Source organism: Mycteria americana, chromosome Z (assembly GCF_035582795.1).
Source record: "Mycteria americana isolate JAX WOST 10 ecotype Jacksonville Zoo and Gardens chromosome Z, USCA_MyAme_1.0, whole genome shotgun sequence".
Taxonomy (NCBI): domain Eukaryota; kingdom Metazoa; phylum Chordata; class Aves; order Ciconiiformes; family Ciconiidae; genus Mycteria; species Mycteria americana.
The window spans coordinates 13,548,135-13,559,167 of record NC_134396.1 but is presented as its reverse complement, the minus strand read 5'-3'; the positions used below and the strand labels follow the sequence as shown (position 1 = coordinate 13,559,167).

Genomic DNA, 11,033 nt, shown 5'->3' with positions numbered 1-11,033 from the left:
AAGCCCCTTTCCATCATTTACCAGCAGTCCTGGCTAACTGGGGAGGTCCCAGCTGACTGGAGATTAGCAAATGTGACACCCATCTTCAAGAAGGGCCGGAAGGAGGACCCAGGGAACTACAGGCCTGTCAGCCTGACCTCGGTGCTGGGAAAGCTGATGGAGCAGACCATCTTGAGTGCCATCACACAGCATGTAGAGAATAACCAAGGGATCAAGCCCAGCCAGCATGGGTTCAGGAAAGGCAGGTCCTGCTTGACCAACCTGATCTCCTTCTACGACAAGGAGACCCACCTAATGGATGAGGAGAAGCCTGTGGATGTTGTCTATCTAGACTTCAGTAAAGACTTTGACACGGTTTCCCACAGCATTTTCCTGGAGAAACTGGCTGCTCGTGTCTTGGACGGGTGTACTCTTCTCTGGGTAAAGAACTGGCTGGATGGCCGGGCCCAAAGAGTGGTGGTGAATGGAGTTTACTCCAGTTAGTGGCCGGTCACAAGTAGTGTCCCCCAGGGCTCTGTGTTGGGGCCAGTTCTGTTTAACATCTTTATCAATGATCTGGACAAAGGGATCGAGTGCACCCTCAGTAAGTTTGCAGAGGACACCAAGTTGTGCAGGAGTGTTGATCTGCTGGAGGGTAGGCAGGCTCTGCAGAGGGACCTGGACAGGCTGGATGGATGGGCTGGGGCCAATTGTATGGGCTTCAAAAAGGCCAAGTGCAAGGTCCTGCACTTGGGCCACAGCAACCCCATGAAACGCTACAGGCTTGGGGAAGAGTGGCTGGAAAGCTGCCCAGCAGAAAAGGACCTGGTGGTGTTGGTTGACAGCCACCTGAATATGAGCCACCAGTGTGCCAAGGTGGCCAAGAAAGCCAATGGCATCCTGGCTTGTATCAAAAATATTGTGGCTAGCAGGACAAGGGAAGTGATCTTCCCGCTGTACTGGTGAGGCCACACCTCGAATACTGTGTTCAGTTTTGGGCCCCTCTCTACAAGAAAGGCATCGAGGTGCTGGAGCGTGTCCAGAGAAGGGCAACGAAGCTGGTGAAGGGTCTGGAGCACAAGTCTGATGAGGAGCAGCTGAGGGAACTGGGGTTGTTTAGCCTGGAGCAAAGGAGGCTGAGGGGAGACCTTATTGCTCTCTACAACTACCTGAAAGGAGGTTGTAGCGAGGTGGGGGTCGGTCTCTTCTCCCAAGTAACGAGTGATAGGACAAGAGGAAATGGCCTCAAGTTGCACCAGGGGAGGTTGAGACTGGATATTAGGAAATTTTATGTCACTGAAAGGGTTATCAAGCCTTGCACCAGGCTGCCCAGGGAAGTGGTTGAGTCGCCATCCCTGGAGGTATTTAAAAGATGTTTGGATGAGGTGCTTAGGGACATGGTGTAGTGGTGGTCTTGGCAGTGTTAGGTTTACGGTTGGACTCGATGATCTTAAAGGTCTTTTCCAATCTGTGTGATTCTGTGATTCTGTGAAAATACTACATCCCACACCTTAAATTTACCAACCATAACATAAAATGCTAATACTTTCCTCAGGGTGTTCTGACTTATGTCTGTCTTCTCTTTTCCATATTTTTGTGTGAGGGAGGATGTATGAACTATCACAGCAGGGTTTATGAAAATTGAAGCAAGCAATCAGGATGATATTTTTCAATATTTCTTGTCAAATCTTCCACCTATCCACTATAGCAAGGCTGGATAGATCAAGGGGAAGTATTTAAAGGCTGCTACAGTATTTATTTCCTGTCATGAAAAGCAGATCACCCCTGGTAACTTCTCTGTTGAAGAAAACCTCTGTAATCTCAATAGAACTGTGTGTATGTTTTAAAAAAATCATCTGGGTTAATCATTACCATATTTCTCCTGCTCTGTTCTAACAGCAAATGTCTGCAACTTGAGTTACGACTTAAGCTCTAGCTATCTCTTGTTCTACAGTACCAAGGGGCGTGTTCTCCTATAGACTGACATCTGTATTTTAATGACGCAGTGAGGAAGTCTTTTGTTTCATTTTGGTTTTGCACACTGAAATCCAGTGCTGGGACATGAATTTTCATAATGAGACCAGGCAGGCACTTTATTTTTCAGTGCTGGGACAAAGCGTGACAAATACTTGTAAAACATTTCAAGTAAAAAGTGTGAATCAGGTAGGAGAAAAACAAACAGTAAAAATATGTCTTTGATTACCTTTGTAAACTATTATCTTAGCACCAGTTTCTTGTAATCAGATTGCATTTGCCTTTTCAACAGGTGACATGCCAGCCCTTTGTGTGAAGACACTCATAAGAATCCCATGCCATCCTTTCCATCTCACATCATTCCAGCAGGGTCAGGTGGGAGAACTGGAAGTTACATCAAGTACTGGGCACCAGCTCTTCTGCAGGTAAGCCCATGCTGCAAGTTGGGTCATATAATGGGTTATAATCAGTTACACTAAAAGTTTTGCCTGTGAATCTAAGCAACGTCCCCCTGGAGCAGGTCCCACAGGTGCTGTAATAGCCAAATGGTGTAGATGAGTGGCTCTTTTGACCTCGTCGTTATCCCCCAATGCTGCTTTACTCAGTAAGGTGAATGCAACGTACTGATGTATTTTTAGGACAATTGTGAGGAGTCACATTTTGCACACACTCACCTTTTTTTATGTCTATGGTTGCAGCTAGTGTTCTGAAGATTTCACAGCTGTTTCCAGCATGTTCCTGTGTGACACCAGCTGCTCTAAAAAAGACTGCCTCTTCTTTCATGGGTTCAGTGCAGAAAGCAAGCATTGCTGCTACACAGCTTCCAATTTTTCTGCCAGCACAACTCCATTGTGCTCCTATCCAGTGTGCAGTGCCAGCCTGAGCCATTTGTTCAGAGGAGGAGGAAGAGGAAGGAAACTGGTAATTGGAGCTGCTTGTCCTAAGGTATTTGTTGTGAGAAACTAAAGAGGGCTCGGTACATTAATACACATCTCTGAAATAATCAAAGAATCACAATCTCAACTTCTGGAAGATCCTGGCAATGTAACTTCATACTGAACCAAAACCAGACATGGCAAAGGTTTCAGGTCTGGCTTGTGTTTACCCCATCTATTTCTCCAACAGGCAGGGGAGAGGGACTGAAATAATCTCCTTAAATGCAGTTGTATCTAGAATGTGGATTTATTAAATTAGAATAGAGCTTTCTTAAAAAAAAAAAAATAAAAAGCTATGTCTTAGGAATACGTGCTTGTGTGTGCATACACTGCGCATCTGCTCCTGATACTTCTGACACACAGCAAGGAGCCAGGAAAAAAACAAGCCAGAGGTTCCCCTAACCTCAAAGGCCATGTTCCCTTGTGGCTTCTCAACAGGTTTAGGGACTGAGAACTATTCCCAAAACTAATGCTTACCTGTAGCCTGACCTTCGTGCCTCAATGACATAATATATAATGTGGTGGTAATGATTCCAAGTACTCTAGTAAAGCCACGTATATCCACTGAAAAAAACCACAGGGTGTACACTCAAGGTTGTTTTTTGGTTTGTGCTGCTTTTTGGTTGTTGCTATTAATATCCCTCCTGTATAGTCCTGTCCCTTCCTGACCTTTTCTTAATGGCCTTCTGAGAAGGCACCTTTCTTACCAGTGCACTAGCCATTTACGACGTATCTGTAGGCCATGGAGCTCTGGATGACAATGTAAATTAGCCCATACTGTATAATATCTTGCATCCTAGGCAGAAATCTGCACCACACTACATCTCTCTATGGCACTTTCCTATATAGACATACCTGAGCTTTATAAATGTTAACTGAATGTTTGTATCGTTGTTGTCATGGTGAAATAACTGCATTTTCCAGGCATCTGGCATGTCAACAAGATAACCCAAGGAAGAATGTCATTGAAAGTATCTAGAGAACCGCAGCTATGGAGAGATATCGGTAGAGTCAGATACAGTAATCTGAAGTAATCTTCAGATTACTGTATCTGACTCTGAAAAAATCTGAAGTAATCAGATTACTGAAAGATACAGTAATCTGAATCCACCTCCCTCTACCATCCGTCCTCTTCTGTGGCTGTTTCCCAAGAGGGCTGCTCAGGAAAAAAGAGGAAAGTCTATTTGGTAACAGGACATAATTACCTTCAGCACTGTTTACAGAAAACAGGCTGGCTACTATAAGCAGACTGAACCAGCACAGCACAAAGCCTGCTCAAAACACTTAGCTGCAGCATTCAACTTTATAATGATTCAGGCCTCCAGGGAAGACAGAGCACAAGGGTCAAACATTAAAACAACATTAGTTAAAAAGCATGTGTTTTAAGGTCATGGCTGGAAGAAAATGACATTTTTTCATACATCTCAGGAAAGTATAGAAATACAATATGCCCTCTGTAGAACGCTCACTTTTTAGATGCAAAGTAGGCTGTGACCATGAATAGTTATGAATTATACTTAGTTAATGCTGATGCTGTGCTCTCCAAAGGCTTTTTATTTTCCTGCCATGTGGGGATGCCCTAGAAATTCAACCAAAGAAAAGATGTGGGCAGGAACAAAAGACCTCAGCCAGCTGCCAGATTTGTTCAGAACAGTACAACGAGTGTGGTCCTAGAAAAGAGGAAATTGCTGCTGCGCAGTTAGAGTCAGTTCTTTCATTCAGTGTCAGAACAAGGCTTTCTAGCAGGGTTCCTACATGTGGGGCAACTTAACAAATGTAAGAATGGCTGTATTCAGCCAGACCACAGTCCATCTAGCTAAGTATCCTGCCAATAGTAAATCGTTTGGAAAGATTATAGGAATGGGACCAGAAGACATTCATGCTTCCCAAGATTATTCTCTCAAATGGCAACCTTTTACAGCACTAGGAATGCCATTTTGTGTTGGGCTGGGGAGCAAGCTTGAACACTGGACTTTTAAGTGTCCATGATGCTTAACTGTGAGCATGCCCTGAGGCATGATTTTGGCTCAGGCTAACTCTGTCTTTGAGATAGTGCTCAGGCACTGTTCAGGGACTATTTTGTGCCAAAGACTGTTCCCACTGGCATAATGAACAAGACTGCATCAGGTCTGACTCCAGTTTTCTGTATCTTTTCCTTTACCATTAGCCCAGCATACATAGCTGCCCTCATACTGCACTGCAGGGTATGCATTAAACCCCCTCAGTTTCACCCAGTAAAAACACCACTAGGAGCACTGCAGCTCTATTTGTACATTAGTCACTTACAGCTACGCCCACCCCCCGACCCCCAGCACAAAACTTATTACAATGTTTTGGGACCACAGAAAGCACCAAAGAAACCTGGGACCAAGTACTATGCAGCTTGGACAAAGCTGGCTGGAGTTGACTGGCCTCAGTAGTCTGGTCCTGTTTTATTTCACAGAATCACAGAATCGTATAGGTTGGAAAAGACCTTTAAGATCATCGAGTACAACCACAAACCTAACACTACCAAGACCACCACTACACCATGTCCCTAAGCACCTCATCCAAACGTCCTTTAAATACCTCCAGGGATGGCGACTCAACCACTTCCCTGGGCAGCCTGGTCCAATGCTTGATAACCCTTTCAGTGAAGTAAAATTTCCTAATATCCAGTCTAAACTTCCCCTGGCTCAACTTGAGGCCATTTCCTCTTGTCCTATCACTTGTTACCTGGGAGAAGAGACCGACCCCCACCTCTCTACAACCTCCTTTCAGGTAGTTGTAGAGAGCAATAAGGTCTCCCCTCAGCCTCCTTTTCTCTAGGCTAAACAGTCCCAGCTCCCTCAGCCGCTCCTCATCAGACTTGTGCTCCTGACCCTTCACCAGCTTCGTTGCCCTTCTCTGGACACGCTCCAGCACCTCAATGTCCCTCTTGTAGTGCGGGGCCCAAAACTGAACACAGTATTCGAGGTGCGGCCTCACCAGTGCCGAGTACAGGGGCATGAATCACTTCCCTAGTCCTGCTGGCCACGCTATTTTTGATACAAGCCAGGATGCCATTGGCTTTCTTGGCCGCCTGGGCACACTGGTGGCTCATATTCAGGTGGCTGTCAACCAACACCACCAGGTCCTTCTCTGCCAGGCAGCTTTCCAGCCACTCTTCCCCAAGCCTGTAGTGTTGCATGGGGTTGCTGTGGCCCAAGTGCAGGACCTTGCACTTGGCCTTGTTAAACCTCGTACAATTGACCTCGGCCCATCCATCCAGCCTATCCAGGTCCCTCTGCAGAGTCTGCCTACCCTCAAGCAGATCAACACTCCTGCACAACTTGGTGTCATCTGCAAACTTACTGAGGGTGCACTCGATCCCTTTGTCCAGATCATTGATAAAGATGTTAAACAGAACTGGCCCCAACACAGTGCCCTGGGGAACACCGCTTGTGACCGGCCGCCAACTGGAGTAAATTCCATTCACCACCACTCTTTGGGCCCGGCCATCCAGCCAGTTCTTTACCCAGCGAAGAGTACGCCCGTCCAAGCCATGAGCAGCCAGTTTCTCCAGGAGGATGCTGTGGGAGACTGTGTCAAAGGCTTTACGGAAGTCTAGATAGACAACATCCACAGCCTTTCCCTCATCCACTAGGCGGGTCACCTTGTCATAGAAGGAGATCAGGTTGGTCAAGCAGGACCTGCCTTTCCTGAACCCATGCTGGCTGGGCTTGATCCCTTGGTTATTCTCTACATGCCGTGTGATGGCACTCAGGATGATCTGCTCCATCAGCTTCCCTGGCACCGAGGTCAGGCTGACAGGCCTGTAGTTCCCCGGGTCCTCCTTCCGGCCCTTCTTGAAGATGGGCGTCACATTTGTTAATCTCCAGTCAGCTGGGACCTCCCCAGTTAGCCAGGACTGCTGGTAAATGATGGAAAGGGGCTTGGTGAGCACTTCTGCCAGTTCCTTCAGTACTCTCAGGTGGATCTCATCAGGCCCCATAGACTTGTGAGTGTCTAAGTGGTGCAGCAGGTCACTCACCATTTCCCCCTGGATTATGGGGGCTCCATTCTGGTCCCCGTCCCTATCTTCCAACTCCGGGGACTGGGTACGCAGAGAACAGTCGGCCCTGCTATTAAAGACTGAGGCAAAGAAGGCATTAGGTACCTCAGCCTTTTCCTCATCCTTGGTCACTGTGTTCCCTCCCCTGTCTACTAGGGGCTGGAGATTCTCCTTAGCTCTCCTTTTGCTGCTAATGTATTTGAAGAAGTGTTTTTTGTTGTCTCTTACAGCAGCAGCCAGACTGAGCTCTAGCTCAGCTTTGGCCCTTCTAATTTTCTCCCTGCACAGCCTCGCTACACCTTTGTAGTCCTCCTGAGTTGCCCGCCCCTTCTTCCAGAGGTCATAGACTCTCCTCTTTTTCCTGAGTTCGAGCCAGAGCTCTCTAGTCAGCCAGGCCAGTCTTCTTCCCCGCCGGCTCGTCTTTCGGCACCTGGGGACAGCCCGCTCTTGTGCCTTTAGGACTTCCTCCTTAAAGAATGTCCAGCCTTCCTGCACTCCTGTGCCCATTAGGGCTGCCTCCCAGGGGACTCTCTCGACCAGTCTCCTAAACAGGCCGAAGTCCGCCCTCCGGAAGTCTAAGGTGGCAGTTTTGCTGACCCCCCTCGCCGCTTCTCCACGTATCAAAAACTCTATCATTTCATGATCGCTCTGCCCAAGACGGCCTCCAACCATCACATGGCTCACAAGTCCTTCTCTGTTTGTGAACAAGAGGTCCAGCGGGGCACCTTCCCTCGTTGGCTCCCTCACCAGCTGTGTCAGGAAGTGATCTGCCACACGCTCCAGGAACCTCCTAGACTGTTTCCTTTCTGCTGTATTGTATTTCCAGCAGACATCCGGCAGGTTGAAGTCCCCCACAAGAACAAGGGAGGGCTAGCGATCGTATTATTTAGCAGTATGGGAATAACTTTTCATTTAAAAGTTCTCAGTGTTTAATCTTCAGTGAATTTGTCCACTCACTTTTTGAATCCATGTAAGCTTTTACCATCTGTGACCATGCTAGAACAAGGAGTTCAGAGCTTTGATCTGGGAAGAACCACTTCAACCTCCCTTTGTTTAATACATGCACTTTTGGGCTGTATGTACCTCCCTTTGTTTAATACATGCACTTTTGGGCTGTATGTCTGCTCAGGTGCCTTTTGTGACCTTGAAAGCAAAAAGTCCAAAAAAATCCATAGAGATGGGACGCCTCCAGTGACTTCTTACTACCAGGCAGAATGATAAGAAGGGCTGGAGGATCTGGAACATCCAGCTGCAGCGCTCTCTGGGCTCTGATTGACTACTGCATCTTAAGCACTCGCGCAGTCATACTCGTGAGGACGTAGCTGGTCAAGACATTGTGGGTGGTGTCCTAATGACTGGCCAGTTCTGTCACAGTTCTGACACAGTTAGGGAGTTCTTTTGCAGACCATTTACAAAGGATTTGCAAATTGGCTTTAGGGAGTTAAAGATATATTGGGCATTTGGCTAATGGGAATCAGCATTTGCTTTATGGCTAAAAAGTTGCTATGTAAATGAGCTCCATCTTTGGAAGTGTATGCTGTTACATATATATATACAAACTTATACTTTTGCTGGGAAACCTGAAGGATTGTTCCTCAGAGGACATAGAAACACTTTTTTACTGAAAGCGTGACTAAGCACTGGAACAGGTTGCCCAGAGACATTGTGGAATCTCCATCCTTGGAGATACTCAAAAGCCATCTGGACATGGTCCAGGGCAACATGCTCTAGGTGACCCTGCTTGAGCAGGGGGGTTGGATGAGATGACCTCCTGAGGTCCCTTCCAGCCTCCACTGTTCTGTGATTCTGTGTTTCTGTTAAAAAGCTTAAGAAACTTCCATGAAGCTGAAAAAAAATGAACAAAGGAATCATTGTAAACCTGGTTGACCTACTGAATCCCTCAGATTTGGGAGAAAACGAGTGCCAGTTATAGTGAACAAACAGCATCTTTGTCTTTTAAATTGGTCTAGGAAAGTCTCATTGAGGGGAAGCTGGTGGAGTTTTGCAGAGGTGATTTAGGTTGTGAAGTAATCTGCCAAGCTCAAAAGTGGAACCTCAGCCTGCTTCTGTCAGTTGCAGTTGCACAGAACACAATAAAAAGCAACAGTCCTGCTGCACTGAGATTAGAAGGGCTTACTGGAGGGTTGACACTGCTATGAAATAGTCCTATTTATACAAGATTCCTATTTATTGGACTCTATTTATATATATACCTATATATATAGGAGTCTATTTATATATACAAGAGTCCTATTTATACATGGTTAACAAGAAAGATCATATTTGCCAAAAAAAAAGGAAAGGAAAACAATTTGATCCTTCAGTCTCCTCTCCCTCGGAAAACCAGATTAAGATACTTGTCTTCAGTCAAATGCATGCTGTATGATGACTCTCTGTTCGTGTAACAAAGGATCTTATTTACAGAGTTGTTCCTTTAGATCACTGTACTTCCTAAAGATCTACATTCTGAGATAAAATCATAACTGAACATAAGATCCCTCAGGTTTCCCTGTACATTATAACCTATTTACACATAATTGAGATGCATAGCACCAGCTCTTCCAGTTGACAATGCTGCAGAGGGAGCACAAAGGACCGTGACTGTCCTGCCAGCAGCACCACATCATTCCAGAGTGCAGGTCCTGCAGCGTGGGGTGTGTTACTCAGGATTAATGTCTGTGATGCTGAGGTCAGGATCTGGTTCACAGGTTTGCCTTGTCTACACTTGCAAGCTCTCAATCAGCAACTATATAAAAATATGATGAGATTAATGAAATCACAAGAACTACAAAGCCTTGGATACCATTTGTAATTAATTTTGATAACCTGATACACTAGTATAAAAATGGTTGCTATAGCAACCTAAAGTCATGTCAAAGAGTTGGATGTGTTAATTGGCATGCAGTGTGAGTAGGTCATTCACCGGTTTCTATTGCTATGGAAACATAACTGTCATTTTATGCTGATGGCAAAGGGCTGAGTTATGTTTTTATTTTTTTCTTCCTTCCAGCATCTAGGGTTTATTTAATTACATTTAATAAATGAATGCAAGTCCTAGTCTCTGGGAGATGAAGCATTTCTTACCCGAATTCAGTATTTATATTCCAGCAATGCTGAAAATTCCACGCACTCTTTCTTTCCATGTTCTCTGTGCTTTGAAATTTGAACACAGATTTGAACTCTATATGTTAATGTACTAGTTAAGACATACCCCCACAAATGCACAATGAACTATATTAGAAGAACAGCATGTATTGCAGTTCAGTCTTCAGGACGCTTGTCCTCATAACATTTTTCACATGCAGTCTGTTCCTGTCTCCTCTTCAGCAGTGTGGAGCCAGTCCATATCACTTGGCTTGGGCAGTCTCAGTTTTGTTTGACTTGTCTGCCTCCCCCATAAACCTTTCATTTAATTGGTTTATTAGACCCATGTTTCACATATGCTTCAGATTCAGGCCCACTTTCCTTCTCTGTGCTCCCTGTCCAGTCTGAGTCTCTCCCTAGATGTTCCATGGATCTCTCTCACAGCTTCATGACAACAGGCACTTGCGTCTCCCTGTGCAGTCTGCATCCTTCTCCCACATCTGCCTCTTGTATTTTCTTCATACGAGTCCGGGGCCTTCCACCTCCTTCTCACTGCCTGCACCCAACAATGAGGTCAGAGGAAACACTAGCAATATAGTGTCCCTGTTTCTGATTCTGGTTCCTGGATCAGTATTTTCTACCATCCCTAGTATCCCACAGTTACAATCTGCGGGACTGTCTCAGGCAGTTCTGGGCTGAGCCATATGCAGGAATAATGTCTTTTTCACCATAACAGCACAAGACACATTCTTGGTATAAATGCTACAAATTTGCCAGATTTTAAATAGAAAACACTAGAAATTTCCGAAATTTCCAGAATTTTCTAACATGGGGAAGACAATACCTTTTTTCTGTCTTTGTTCTCAGAGAGTGAACTGTTGTGAGTGAGATGCTCCTCATACTGCTGAACTGACTCATATCTTTAGGAGTGAAAATTTCAGATCAAGTGGACAAAATGTAATAAAGCTACAACTTTTAAAATAAAGTATTCTGACAACAAGTGCCAGGTAATCCTAAGCACTGCTGAA

The 11,033-nt window shown here is 45.5% G+C and overlaps 1 long non-coding RNA gene across 1 annotated transcript in view; it reads left to right on the top strand.

The window, feature by feature from the left end:
- The first annotated feature begins 2,667 nt into the window (after positions 1-2,667).
- LOC142421688 (uncharacterized) overlaps positions 2,668-11,033 on the top strand; it is a 29,109-nt gene continuing 20,743 nt past the window's right edge. Inside the window, exon 1 of the long non-coding RNA XR_012778951.1 lies at positions 2,668-2,898. This is a non-coding gene — a long non-coding RNA (uncharacterized LOC142421688). The remainder of the gene's footprint in view (positions 2,899-11,033) is intronic.